A 14081-nucleotide genomic window follows, 5' to 3' on the forward strand; every position below is an offset into this window, starting at 1 on the left:
AAGTCAGCAGAAGAAGATACTACCAGGTATATTCATGTGAAAGAAAAGCCAAAGAACCCCAAGGATTACTGACCAGCTGGGAGATACCAATCCTGGAAGGAAGCAAGCCTTCTATCCTCTGAAACTGTGAGTCAATAAATTCCTATTAATCCAACCCATTGTATAGTATTTGTTTTACAAGCTAGGAAACCAAAATACTTTTTGGTTTCAGAAAGTAAGGGTGTTGCTGTGAATAATATCTAAAAATGTGGAAATGGTTTTAGAATTGGGTAATGGGTAGTGGCTGAAAGAATTTGGAGGTACTTGACAGAAAAAGCTTAGATTGCTTTGAAGAGATTATTGGTAGAAATATGGATCTTAAAGGTACTTCCACTGAAGGTTTAGAAGGAAAAGATGAATGTGTTTTTGGAAACAGGAGGAAATATGATCATTGTTATAAAGTGGCAGACAACCTGGCAAAATTGTATTCAGAGTCAGATGGAAGGCAGAATTTGAAAGTGATGAACTTGATTATTTAGCTGAGGAGATTTCCAAGATGAATGTGGAAGATTCAGCCTGGTCTCTCCTTGCAGCTAATAATGAAATGAGAGAGGAAAGAGATTAACTATGAATTGAACTTTCAAGCACAAAGAAGCCAGCAACTGATTTGGAAAATTCTCGACCTATCAAAGTTGGATGCTCTGAGAGTAGAACTAAATGTGGCTCTATCAGAAACCTTTTGGGAAATGTATCTAAAGGACAGGATTCCATATGAGGGTTTGACTGTACAACCCTTTGCAATGAGGGTGTGGTTGAACACGGGTCTAGTCAGCTATATCAGTGGAAGCCAAGATTTGAAATGCAGTTTTCCAGGAAGGATCTTTGGAAAGTTCTATTGTCTTATGTTTGTGCACTGTAACTGCACACAAAGTCAACCAGGTTTTTGCAAAATTTATATGAGCAGAATTACAGCAAGCCTGGACTGAAAGGGACAGAAAAGGGACAAACTGAAAGAAATGACCTCAAGGGAAGAACCATGGAAGAAAAGGTCTAGACCAAAAAGACCTTCTTAGGCCAAGAGAGTGGGCCCTCCCATGTGTGTGGAAAGGGTTGGTCTGCCTCTAACTTTAAAGGGGTGGACCACCTGCTCTGAAGCTTTGAGGAGACAGATCTTATGAATTCTTGGATAAGACAGATCTTATGACTTCTTGTTTAGGGAGTGTGCTGCCACTACAATGATTGGAGAGAGTTGGGTCAGTTTCCTGGCTGCCATTCCAATGCAGCTTCATCTCAGTGTTCAGGAAGAGCGGACTGTAATATAAGCACTTGGAAAGGGTGGGGCTGCTACTCTAGAAGGCCCAGAGAACAAGGTATCATTCCAGTAATGTCTCTCAAAACATAAAATCTAATGGAGTTTGACCTGCCTGGGTACAGACTTGTTTGGCACCCATGATCCCTGTTTCCTTCCAATTTCTCCCTTCTGGAATGGGAATGTTTATCCTACGCCTGTCCCACCATGTATATTGGAAGCAGATAACTTGTTTTCTAGGTTTTATAGGTCCATCAGACAGATACCCTAGAATGGACCACACACACATATGATTTTGGTGAGACTTTGTTCTTAGTATTATTACTGAAATGACTTTAGGCTTTTGGGATGTTGTGATAGAATGTTTTTTTTTTATATACGGAAGAACGTGTTTGCAGATTCTTGGGCAGTCCAGAGAGCAGACTGTTAGAGATTGAATCACGTCCCTCATAAAAGGCATGTCCAGGTCCCAATCCTTAGTTCTGTGGGTCTAAACCCATTTGTAAGTAGATACTTTTAAGATGTTATTCGTTATGGTGTGATCAAACTGAATGAGGTTGGGTCTGAATTCCATAAGGATAAAGTCCTTATAAGCAAAAGAAATTGGACAAGAAAGTGAAAGCCTCATAAAGCAGCAGAAGTTAATCAACAGACCCCAGAAGAGAAAGAAGATGCTGCCAGATATATTACCACATGACACAAAAGCCAAGGAGCCCTAAGGATTGCCAGCCAGCCAGCCAGAAGATACCAACCCTGGGAGGAAGCAAGCCTTCTAATCTCTGAAACAATGAGCCAAGAAATTTCTGCCGTTAAGCCAATCCATTGTATGGTATTTGCTTTAGTAGTTAGGAAACTAAAACACTGATAATTTTCTATTAACTAGTAAATGTATAATCTACAGAACTCTACACTGTGCAGGCATTTATGTTTGACTGTAAAGGGATTTAATTTATATGTTAAAATTGCAGAGTTTTAATTAAATACCTTACTACATTTAAGCCTTATAGCTATTCTGTGGATTACTGTAGAATTTCCCTGATTTACAGAGGAGCAAACCAAAATTTAGAGGTTATTTATTCAGGTGCCAGGTTAGCAAGTAGTGATGCAAGTAATGGAACCTCAATCTGGCCAACTCCAAATATCCTTCTCCACCAACTACCTTCTGATTTGCTGAGCTTACATTAGGGGCTGCAATGGTTAGTGACCTTATCCATTACTAACTTTGATATATTTATATATATGAACTTGAAGTTGGATATATTGCACTGACCAGAAAAGAAAAGAAAAGGGTATCCTCTGAAAATTCAATAAATTGGCAGTAACTTTTGTAACAGAAACCCATTCAAGGCTTGTATGCATAGATATATAGATAGAGGGAGACATACACACACACATACACACAATACTTATGTGTATATGTAGTGGATTAAGATCGATTAGTGAATTTTGCTTTGTGTAATAAATATTTTGTTTTATGACTATGAATATTCAAGGGTCAACATCAATTAACCAGTAATTCTTTTTATGCTGATTTAAAGAAGGACTGAGAATAATATAAAATAAAATTCTACAGATAAATGACATATTAAAATATTTAAAAAATCATATGATGGGATGCTCAAAATACATAGTTCTGGGATACAAACTGTACCATAAGGAGGGTTAACAGTGGCATGGTAGTGGGGACCCAGGTTGGAGAAGATGCTCCACCTTTTCAAGAAGGAGCATTGTCACCTGAACTACCTGGTGGGCATTGGTGTCATTGAGCACCAGTTCAGTGAGGGCAGCACAGCACGCTGGAATGAAAACAAACAAATGTATATTGTATATCACCATTGTAACTGTGCTTTTAGTTTTACATCAATACTCTTTAACTCCACAGAGAATTTCATCATCAAAGGCACTTCTCAAAAACACTAATTTTCCTTCTTGGCACAGCTTTGGAAGAAGAACTGAGCTTTAAAAAAGTCTAACTCTAGCCCTCATGTAACTCAAGTGCACCAACCCACCACAGCGAATTTTTTAAAAATTATTTCTTTATTAGAGAAGTTGTGGGTTTACAGAATAATCTCACATAAAATATAGGATTCCCATATACCACCCCACCATCCATACCTTGCATTGGTGTAGAACAATTGTTACAATTTATGATAGCACATCTTTATATCTGTAGTATTAATAAAGACCATGGTTTAACTTAGGGTTACTATTTGTGTTGTGTGGTTCCACTGATTTTTTAAAATTGTTATTCTGTTGTCGTATGTACAATCTAACATTTCCCCCTTTTAATCATATTTGGATATTTCAGTGCTGTTACCTGCATTGACAATATTGTGCTACATCACCACCATCCATTAGCAAAACATTTCTATCATTCTAATAGGAATCCTATACATTTAGCCTTAACTTTCCATTCTTTATCTCCAACATGTCCCCTACTGACCTATATTCTAGATTCTGACTCTATACATTTGCTTATTCTAATTGTTTCAAAACAGTGAGATCATACACTATTTGTCTTTTTGTGTTGACTTATTTCACTCAAAGGGTTTTCTTCAAGATTCATTCTTATTATCACATATATCAGGGTTTTATTCCTTTTTATAGCTAAATAATATTCCATTGTATGTATATACCACATTGTATTTATCCATGATCAATGGACACTTGGATTGCTTCTATCTTTTGGCAATTGTGAATAATGTCACTATGAACATCAGTGTGTAAATACCTGTTCAAGCCCCTGCTTTCAATTATTTTGAGTATGTACCTAATCAGGGGATTGCCAGGTCATATGGTAGTTCTACACTCAGCTTTCTGAAGAAGCACCAAACTGTCTTCCACAGTGGCTTCACCATTGCCAACCAGCAGTGAATGAGTGTTCCTATTTCTCCACACCCTCTCCAACACTTAATATTTTCCATTTTTTTAATAGCAGCCATTCTAATCTATGTTAAATGGTCTCTCATTGTGGTTTTGATTCGCATTTCATAAATGAATGATCTTGAGCATCTTTTAATGTGCTTTCTGGCCATTTGTATATCTTCTTTGGAGAGATGTCTGTTTGAGTTTTTTGCCCATTTTTGTTAAGTTGAAAGATTTCTTTATATACACTGCTTATTAATCCTTTATCAGAAAATGCGATTTCCAAATATTTTCTCCCATTGTGTAGGCTATCTTTTTACATTCATGATACAGTCCTTTGAGGAAAAGAGTTTTATTTTGATGAGGACATATTATCTAGTTTTCTTTTGTTGCTTGTGTTTTGGGTATAAAATCTAAGAAACTATTGCCTAACACTAGGTACTGAAGATGCATCCCTACATTTTCTTCTAGGAGTTTTATGGTCTGGCTCTTATATGTAGGTCTTTGATCCATTTTGAGTTGATTTTTGTATATAGTATGAGGTAGGAATCCTCCTTTTTTTTTTTTTGTAACTGGAGATCCAGTTTCCCTAACACTATTTGTTGAAAAGACTATTATTTACCAATTAGGTGGCCTTGGTTTCCTTGTCAAAAACCAGCTGGCCATAAATGTGTGGGTTGATTTCTGAGCTCTCAATTCGATTCCATTTGTCTACACTTCTGTTCTTGTGCTAGTACCATGCCGTTTTGACTACTGTTTCTTTATAATAAGTATTAAAATCAGGAAATGTTATTCCTCCACCTTCAGACTTTTTCAAGGTGACTTTGGCTATTTGGGACCAATTTTACTTCATTATAAATTTGATGATTGGCTTTTCCATTTCTGCAAGAAAGTTGGTGGAAATTTATTGGGATTGCATTGAATCTATAAATTACTTTGGGTAGTATTGATAACATAACAATATTTCATCTTCCAGTCCAGGAACACAATGTCCTTCCATTTATTTAGGTCTTCTTTAATTTCTTTTAGCAATGTTTTTTAGTTTTCTGTGTACAAAAGTCCTTTACATTCTTGGTTAGATTTATCACTAGATATTTGATTCTGTTAATTACTATTGTGAATGGAATTTTTTTCTTGATTTCTTCTTTCATTGTTTATTGTTTCTGTATAGGAATGCTACTAGTCTTTTTCCTTTCTTTTTTTATTGTTTGCACAGACAGACACAGGGAAGCTACTGGTCTTTGATTGTTGTTGTTGTACCCCACCACTTTGATAAATTCATTTATTAGTTGCAGGAATTTTGTTGTGGATTTCTTAGGATTTTCTGTATATATTGCCTGTCACCTGCAAACAGGGAAAATGTTACTTCTTCCTTTTCAATGTAGATGGCTTTTATTTCTCTTTCTTGCCTAATTGCTCTGGTAAGAACTTGCAGTACAATATTGAATAGCAGTAGTGGCAGTGATTATCTTTCTCCCATTCCTGATCTTAGAGGGAAAGCTTTCATTCTTCTGCCATTAAGGAGGTGTGGTAGTTAGATTCAGTTGTCAACTTGGCCAGGTGAAGGTGCCTAGTTATGTTGCTGTGGACATGAGCCAATGGTATGTGAACCTCATCTGTTGCTGATTACATCTGCAGTTGGGTAGGAGGTGTGCCTGCTGCAATGAATGGTGTTTGATTTAATTGGCTGGTGCTTAAATGAGAGAGCTCAATGTAGCACAGCACAAGCAGCTCAACGTACCTCATCTCAGCACTCATAGCTCAATCCAGGCCTTTGGAGATGTAGAAAGGAATCACACCAGGGAAAGTTGTTGGAGCCCACAGGCCTGGAGAGAAGGCCAGCACAGACCATCCTGTGCCTTCCCACATAAGAAAGAACCTCAGTTGAAAGTTAGCTGTCTTTCCTCTGAAGAACTAATGAAATAAATTCCCTTTATTAAAAGCCAAACTGTCTCTGGTGTGTTGCATTCCAGCAGCTAGGAAACTAGAACAGAAGGATATTAGCTATAGGATTTTCATATATGCCTTTTATCATGTTGAGGAAGTTCCGTTCTGCCAATCTCTGTCTTTTGACTGAAGAGTTTAATCCATTTACATTTAAAGTCACTACTGATAATACAAGACTTTTTTCCTGCCATTTTGCTCTATTTGGCCTTTGTAAGTACTAAACCTTTTTTGTCCTCACTTCTATTAAAGCCTACTTTTATATTTATTTGCTTTCTTGTGTTGCACCATATTGAGTACCTTCTCATTTCTATCTCTATATATTTTTTATCTGTTTTCCTTATAGTTACCATAGGGTTAAAATTTTACATCTTAAATATGTAAAATTTATATATGGTTTGATACCAACTTAACTTCAATGGCATATAAATTTTCCAATACCCCTCTGCCCTGCCCCCACCATTTTTTGTACTTATTACCACATATTTTTGTATATTGTTTGACCACAAATTTAGAATTAGCATGAATTTTTATGCATTTGAATTTTAGCACTTGGAGGAAATAAGAAGTGAAGTTACATAGCAAAAAACACAATAAAATAATACTGGCATTTATAATTACCCAAATGGTTACCTTTATTGCAGGTCTTTATTTCTTTACATTGCTTTGAACCATTGTCTAGCGTGCTTTCCTTTCAATTTGAAGAACTCCCTTTAGCCTGGCTTGTAGAGCAGATTTTGTGGGATGTACCCTCTCAGCTTTTGCTTATCTGCGAATATCTTAATCTTTCCTTCATTTTTCAAAGAAAGTCTTGTCAGATACAAAATTCTTGGCTAACTGTTGTATTCCTTCCATACTTGAAGTATTTCATCTCACTGCCTTCTTGCTTCCGTGGGTCTAATGGGATTGCCTTTTATGTAACAAATTGTTTTTGCAACTTTCAGAACTATTTCCTGTCCTCTGCATAATATATGATAGTGTATTTCCCTTTGTGTTTATCCTGTTTGTTGTTCTCTGAGCTTCTTGGATGTGCATATTCATGTTCTCTGCTAAGTTTGAGAAGTTCTCTTTCATTTACTTCTTGGACTATTCCTTCTGCTCCTTTCTTTCTTCTCCTTCTGAACCTCCATAATGCATATATTGGTATGCTTGATGGTGTCCCAGAGGTGTATTAGGCTATTTTCACTTTTAGTATTTAAGATTTTTTTTCTTTCCACTCCTCAGCCTGACTCATTTCAAGTGTCTTGTCTTTAAATTCACTGATTGTTTCTTCTGCCATCTCCAATTTGCCCTTGAAACCCTCTTGGGCATTTTCATTTCAGTTATTTTTGTCTTCAACTCCAGTAGCTCTTTTTTGGCTTCTTTTAAGAATTTCTATCTCTTTATATGGACTGTCATGTAGCTCATTTTTGTTTTCCTGATATTCTGTAATTCTTTCTCTGGACTTTCCTTCATCTCCTTAAGCATTTTAAAGATTATTTTATAAATGGCTTTGTTTGGTACACACACATTCTCATTTTCTTCATTGGTGTTTTCTGTATTTTTAGCCTTTTCCTTTGGATGAGCCACCATTTACTGTTTTCTCACTTATCTTATACTCTTTTGCTGCATATTGTACATTTTAATATTTTAAAATGTTAACTCTTGGAGAGATGACATCAACATGGGGACATAAACAGCTACTGAAAATCTCTCCTTGGAGATTCTGTGTTAAAAACGAACAATGCTGAATTGTTTGGAATCTGTAGGAGCATATGGACTGGGAAGGTACTCTATAAATCCAGAATGGAAGATTTATAAGAATAATATCAGTAATGAAAATGTTCAAAAATTGGTTGTGATGATGAATGCACAGCTATATGACATTGTGAATTACTGTACAATTTGGATGATTATATGATATGTGAATATATAATGTATCCCAATAAAATTGCCTTAAAAAAGATATAACCTAAAAAAAGTTAACTCTGGGATCTACTCCCTAGGATGTCTGTTTCTTAGTTTTGTAACCAGCACAAGATAAGAGAAATATTTTCTTGAACTCCAGCCTTCCTATCAAGAAGATAAATGCACTGTGCAGGGTTTTCTCTGTCTTGCTAGGCCTCTGTCTTGTCCTGGGCTTTTGCTTTTTTCGTTGGTTTGGAATTCCCCTGATTACAGTAGTTTGGTTATTCTGTTTCCCAGGGAACAAAGCTCCCTCTCCCAGGTATCTGAAACAAGCAGGCCTTTATCCCAGACTGCCTACCTCTACAATTTTTACACTCATCATGTTGTCTCATGCTGCTTTTGCCTGGAAGGCATATTCTGGGAGGTGGGTCACCCCAGGGAGGACTTTCCCAATTTGGTCTTCCCTAGCCAAAACAGGGCCAGGGACCCACAAAGGGGGTAGCAGATGAGCTTCAAAGTGCCCTGTGGAAGGGGTCAAGAAAGGCACCAACTTCTCCAACAGCTTCCCAAAGCTGAGCTTTCCTGGCCTGCCCAGCAAATGCAGCCCTTCTGCTAACTAAGCCCTGCAGTCCTGAGGAAGTCCTGCATCTTTAAATCACTACTGCCTTCACCCCTGTCCCAGGAGGGTTGAATCAATGGCTGCCCATAAGAGCAAGGACTAAGTGATCCATGTTTATTAGTCAAAAAGCTGTGCTCAGTTATCATCCATGCACAACCCTGCTGTTGGGGAAGAGGATTTTATGTCCTTCTTGGTCAACAGCAACTAGCCAAGAGCTGGACCTCTCAGTGGCTTGCCATGAGTGTGGGAAAAGGGCACCAGAAGATGCCATGCAGAGAGAGCAATTTAGAGTTCTTTACCTTAATTTATCAACCTCCTGCTTATCCCTAGATGCTATGCAGTGTTCTTCTGACCTCTGGAGTTTCAAAATACTTATTTCAGACAGTCTCTGCCTGTTTAAATGTTGTTTTGGGGGGAAGACAATCCTGGCCCCCCCCATTTTGTCATCTTCCCTGGAAGTCCCTCCACAACAGCCTTTTATCTAGCACTGACTGTGTGCAGGAGAACAAAGGTCCATGGTTAACAGAGGGGTTAACAGATTGCATCACATGATTAGTAAGTGGAAGGGGAGAGGTGTCTGACCTCATTCAATCCCATGCCCTTCACAGTACACCCTGTTTCCCCACAGCCATCGTGGCAGCCTCTGGTAGCATTTAGCACCAAAATGTTCCTTGTGTTCCCAACTGTATGCAGTAACCTATAGCACAGAACACCTAAAAAGGATAATACTATTTTGGGGGGCCCTTACTGTGGGCAAGGTACTGTGCTAAGGACTTTACATACACCCTCAGGTAATTATCACAATAACCCTGTAACAGTGATACTGTGATTACTATCATCATCATCTTACCTGAGCAAAACTTAGGTTTGGAAACTTTAAGGGAATTTTCCAAAACCATATGGTCATCAAAGTAGGTGGAGCCAAAACTCAGACCCTTCTCCTAACCCATTACATTTCTAATTTTTATTTTTCCTTTTTTTTAAGTTGAGGTATAAAGTATACACAGGAAGCTATATAAGTGAACATGTCTTAAGTGTACAATTTATAATACAATATTATAAATCTATGTATCACCATGACCCAGATCAAAATACAGTATATTTTCAGCCACCCAAGGCTGGAAAATCTAAAACTCACACATAAGGAACGGCTCTTCTGACTTCTATAAACACGGATCTCACCCACACTTTCTGAGACAGAGAAATACTAGAAATACTATGAATGCTGGGATTCAGCCATATGAGACTTCCTGGGGAAACTTCAAACAAGAAAGGGACAAGCCCTTGTATTGAGACAGAGGCCCTTCACTGTAAGCAGAACCGGAAATTCAACTTCAGTGAAGAAACATCTCCATTCTCCAGGAGGAAACAGCAGGGAGCAAAGAAAGTCTGCCCTTCTCCTACCCCTTTATTCCCTCCCTCTGCCTCATATGCACTTTTCCTCTTAGGGTCTCCTGCCCTCCTGCCACTCCCAAACATCTTCTCTGTGCCCCGCTGTGGGCCACTGCAGGCAGCACACCTAGTATAGCCTCACCGGTTCTGAAGACCAGGTGCCCCCGAGCAGGTCACGAGCCACCTGTGTGAGGTGGCCCTGCCAAGCAGTGTCCATACAGCAGTACCCCAATAGTCTTGTGGAAATAGCACACATTTCTGTCATCTTTCTTTGTCTTCTCTTTTCAGACTCACTAGGTGTGAAGAAGGTACTCACACCTTGAGATCCAAAAAATAATAGAAAGTCTGATTCTGGCCACAGATCAAGCTATAGTTTCTAACCCAGTTTTACCAGCAATAAAGTTGATATTTTGCATTCTTTATATCTTCAGTTCTGTGTTTATTTCTCAGTGAGTTCAGAACATGGAAGGGAGAGCAAAGTTTGTTCTATCATTATCCTGCAAGTTCAACACTGGCACCAGGAAATTTCTGGAATCCACGTGGATTTAACTCTACATTTTTAAAACTCATAAATTGCATCTAAATAGTGAGATCTTATTTATAGCAGTGAATAATATTACACAATAAATCATATAGCATCATATAATAAAATATGATAATATAACTTAAGTACCTGCTTGAAGAGAGAAAGTATTTTCTTGTATTTCCCAAGGGCTTAAATCTTCAGACAAATTAAGCTGCTGGATCCAGCCTGCTACATTTCCACTAGACAGACTTCCAATGGAAGAATGGTCAGAAACAAAATTTTTATCTCTGAAAAGTGAATGAGCAGACCAATTTATCAATTTTATTTAAGGGTCAGTGCTTTCTATATCTTGTTTAAGAAATCTACACACACACACACACACACACCCATCACCACCAGTTTAAGAAAATTCCAAGGCATAGCATTTTATCCTGTTATCTCTATTGTTTCACTTTTCAATCCATCTAGAATTATTTTTGTCTATGATGTGAGACAGGAATCATTTTTATTTTTTTTCTCATATTACTGAACTGACCCAGCACCATTTATGGAATTAACTATCCTTTCCCCACTCCTCCACATGGCTGCATTCTCATAGATAGAGGGTGACAGATGAAGAATCTATTATATAAGATGTGTTGAGTAAAAAGAAAAATAAATGCTTTATGTAAGACATATGTTATACAAAATATGTTGTCTTATACTTAAATAGCTAAAGTACAAGAAGGAAAATAGAACTAAAAAAAACATAGGACAAGCTTGGAAAAAGTTGTTTACTTTCCAAAGTAAAAAAGTTTGTTTACTTAATCTGGGTTTTATGTTGTGGTGACATATACACAACACAAAATTTCCCACTTTAACCCATTTTATGAGTACATTTCAGTTATATTTTCATATCCCCAATATTGTGCTACCATCACCACTACATTACCAAAATGCTTCCATCACTCCAAACAAAAACTAACTCTGTAGTTTGTGTGTTTGTTTTTGAAGTCTATTCAATTCATCTGAATACATCTCAACTTTGATCATTCTGAGTTTTCTTTTTCCCTGAAATTCCTATTCTTCTTAATTTTAGGAAAGTTCTGTTTTATTATATCATTGAACTTTAAAAAATTTCTTTTGTTTATTCTGAACCTCAGGATCAATTATCCACAAAAGTCTGTGCTTAGCACCAGGGCTATTCCTGTCTCTCTCCAAAGGTTTACATCAGCTCTGCTCTGCTCTCTCTCCAAAATGTCTCCTCTTTTAAAAGACTCCAATAAACAAATGGGTAGAGTCAAGTTTCACCTGGAATGGGTGAACTCAGATCTCCATCTAATCAAAAGGTCACACCCACAATTAGGTGTGTCACATCTGTGGAGATAAACTAATCAAAAGTTTTTGCCCTATAGTATTAAATCAGGATTAAAAGAAATGACTGCCCCACAAGATTGAATCAGGTTAAAGCATGGCTTCTCTATGGTGCATAATAGGTTCAAACCAAAAAAGTTTCCATTGCTCTTTGAAAAAAAATTCAAATTCTTTACTTTGGCTAACTGATCATATTTCATTGCAAACAATATGATTAAATTGATGTGTAACATATCAAAGGAAAAATGAGGCACATAATAATAGCAGTACCTAACACATGTTGAACACTTACTATTTCCCTGTTACTAGTCTAAATGGTTTGCATGAAATATTCAACTTATCCATGGAAATTACCTTAAGATGTAGGTATTTTTCAGATTTACAATCCCTGACCTGAATTTTGAAAACCAAGAATCTAATGGAGAATTTAAAAGTAGTACTGATTAATATTTCAGTGTCTAATCCTGAAGTAGTATGTCCTAGTTTCCCAGGATCAGAAGCCAAACTCAAGTTTGTCTTCTGCAGCATATCCCAAAATAGATGATTTAGGCTAGTTTTCAAATTCTTTAATAACTTTTTAAAAAATGGCAAATGAAAAATAACTTTGCAATCACAACTCTAAACATAGATTCCATCCTTAATCAAATTGTAAATCCATAAGTTAATAATTCAAGCTTATTTGTCTCTATCGTACTCTACCTGTTATTAATGTTTCCTGGTTTCAATAATTTTGGGAACAACAGAATGTTGCCAACTGAGAAAGCATTTGAAACAATAGCAAGGAGCAATTCTCTCCTTTCATACTAGGTTAGTGGTTTCTGATTTCTAAAACAATATGTATTCCATTACTGCTAATATCTGTGTACACAAAATGATTGTAGGGATGATGCATGAGGGTGGACCACTTATTAAGCCACTAGTACAGAAATATTCTATCATATTAAAGAATGTGGATAGCCCTTAGAGTTGCTGATAAAGTATATATCCCATAAAGTAGAGTCCTATGTACATAGCTTTTAGAGTGTTGATAAATAACATAAAGTATACACGAATGTCCAGAATTGTAAACTGCATTTATTCTTATTTAAGAATACAAATTAAAGCTTTTTTGAAAGGTAGCTATGGGTTCTTGTAATTGGTAAGCCTCTTTGCTTTGATTCAATTCTCAAAACAGATATTTTAATTAATCTGTTAATAAACTATATCCAAAATAAATTTCCCTGGAAAAGGTGTTTGAGATGAGAAATGTAGTGGATGAAGTTAGCTGTAGTTTATTATTTTTTACCAAGGGAAATAAGAGTGAATGCATACAATTTAAGATGATACATTGGCACTGCATCAAATTTTATAGAGAGTAGGACAAAAGAAAAATCCAACTGCCCTTCTCAGCAGGCAGGCATAAAATGCAAATCACACCAAAATGTTAAGGCTTTCTAAATGAATTCTGATTTTAAACTACATTTAAAAGCACAAAAAAAGTAACCTTCAAAGCCGATTGCCATGATAATTAACTCAAGCAGAATTTTTCCCGAAGACCTTTTCCTAAGGATGGCAGGAGAAAGAATGGATAGCATTTAAGATCCACTTGATTTTCTCCACTGCTGTGAAGTTAATTTGAAGTCTACTCATATGTAAATCAAAAAGTCAGCTTTTCTTTTTAACCCATCCGGCTTCTTCTACTAGGTTCTCTATTTTTTTATTTAAATAATAAAAAGACTAAATATTGTAAGTATAAAAAAAAAGATGTTTAGGGGAAAACTGGACTGGGTCTTCTATAATAAAAAGATTACAAACTATCTCTGCTCCATTTTAGGAAATCTAAGTCTCTCAGGAATATCCATTGGATGGCTTTATCTGAGTAAAGGAAGCACTGGACTGGTTGGTGTGTTTGGTGCCCATTTTGGGATTACAGCATCTAAGCACTTTTGCTTTGTATGTGAGTTCCCCAATTTCAGATTACTACATCAAGCTGCCATAGCTTGATGGGTGATGTGCTTGAGAAGTCAAAGTTCATCAATCCCTTCTTGGGGTTATTCCTGTATACTAGAGGAGAGAGTTTGGCCATAAGATTTTTGGTCTACTCTGGTATAGAATCATCATTTGAACATCATTGCATGTCAAAAGTTCAGTCACAGAACTGTTCACTTGACATCATATTTTCTGAAACCTATTGTGCTGGTTTCAAAGGATGTATGTCCCCTAGAAAA

At 36.8% G+C, this 14081-nt stretch overlaps 1 pseudogene; it reads right to left on the reverse strand.

The window, feature by feature from the left end:
* LOC143655294 (thyroid transcription factor 1-associated protein 26-like) overlaps window positions 1–14081 on the reverse strand; it is a 67853-nt pseudogene that overhangs the window by 10461 nt on the left and 43311 nt on the right.

The sequence above is a fragment of the Tamandua tetradactyla genome, chromosome 14, assembly GCF_023851605.1.
Source record: "Tamandua tetradactyla isolate mTamTet1 chromosome 14, mTamTet1.pri, whole genome shotgun sequence".
NCBI lineage: Eukaryota > Metazoa > Chordata > Mammalia > Pilosa > Myrmecophagidae > Tamandua > Tamandua tetradactyla.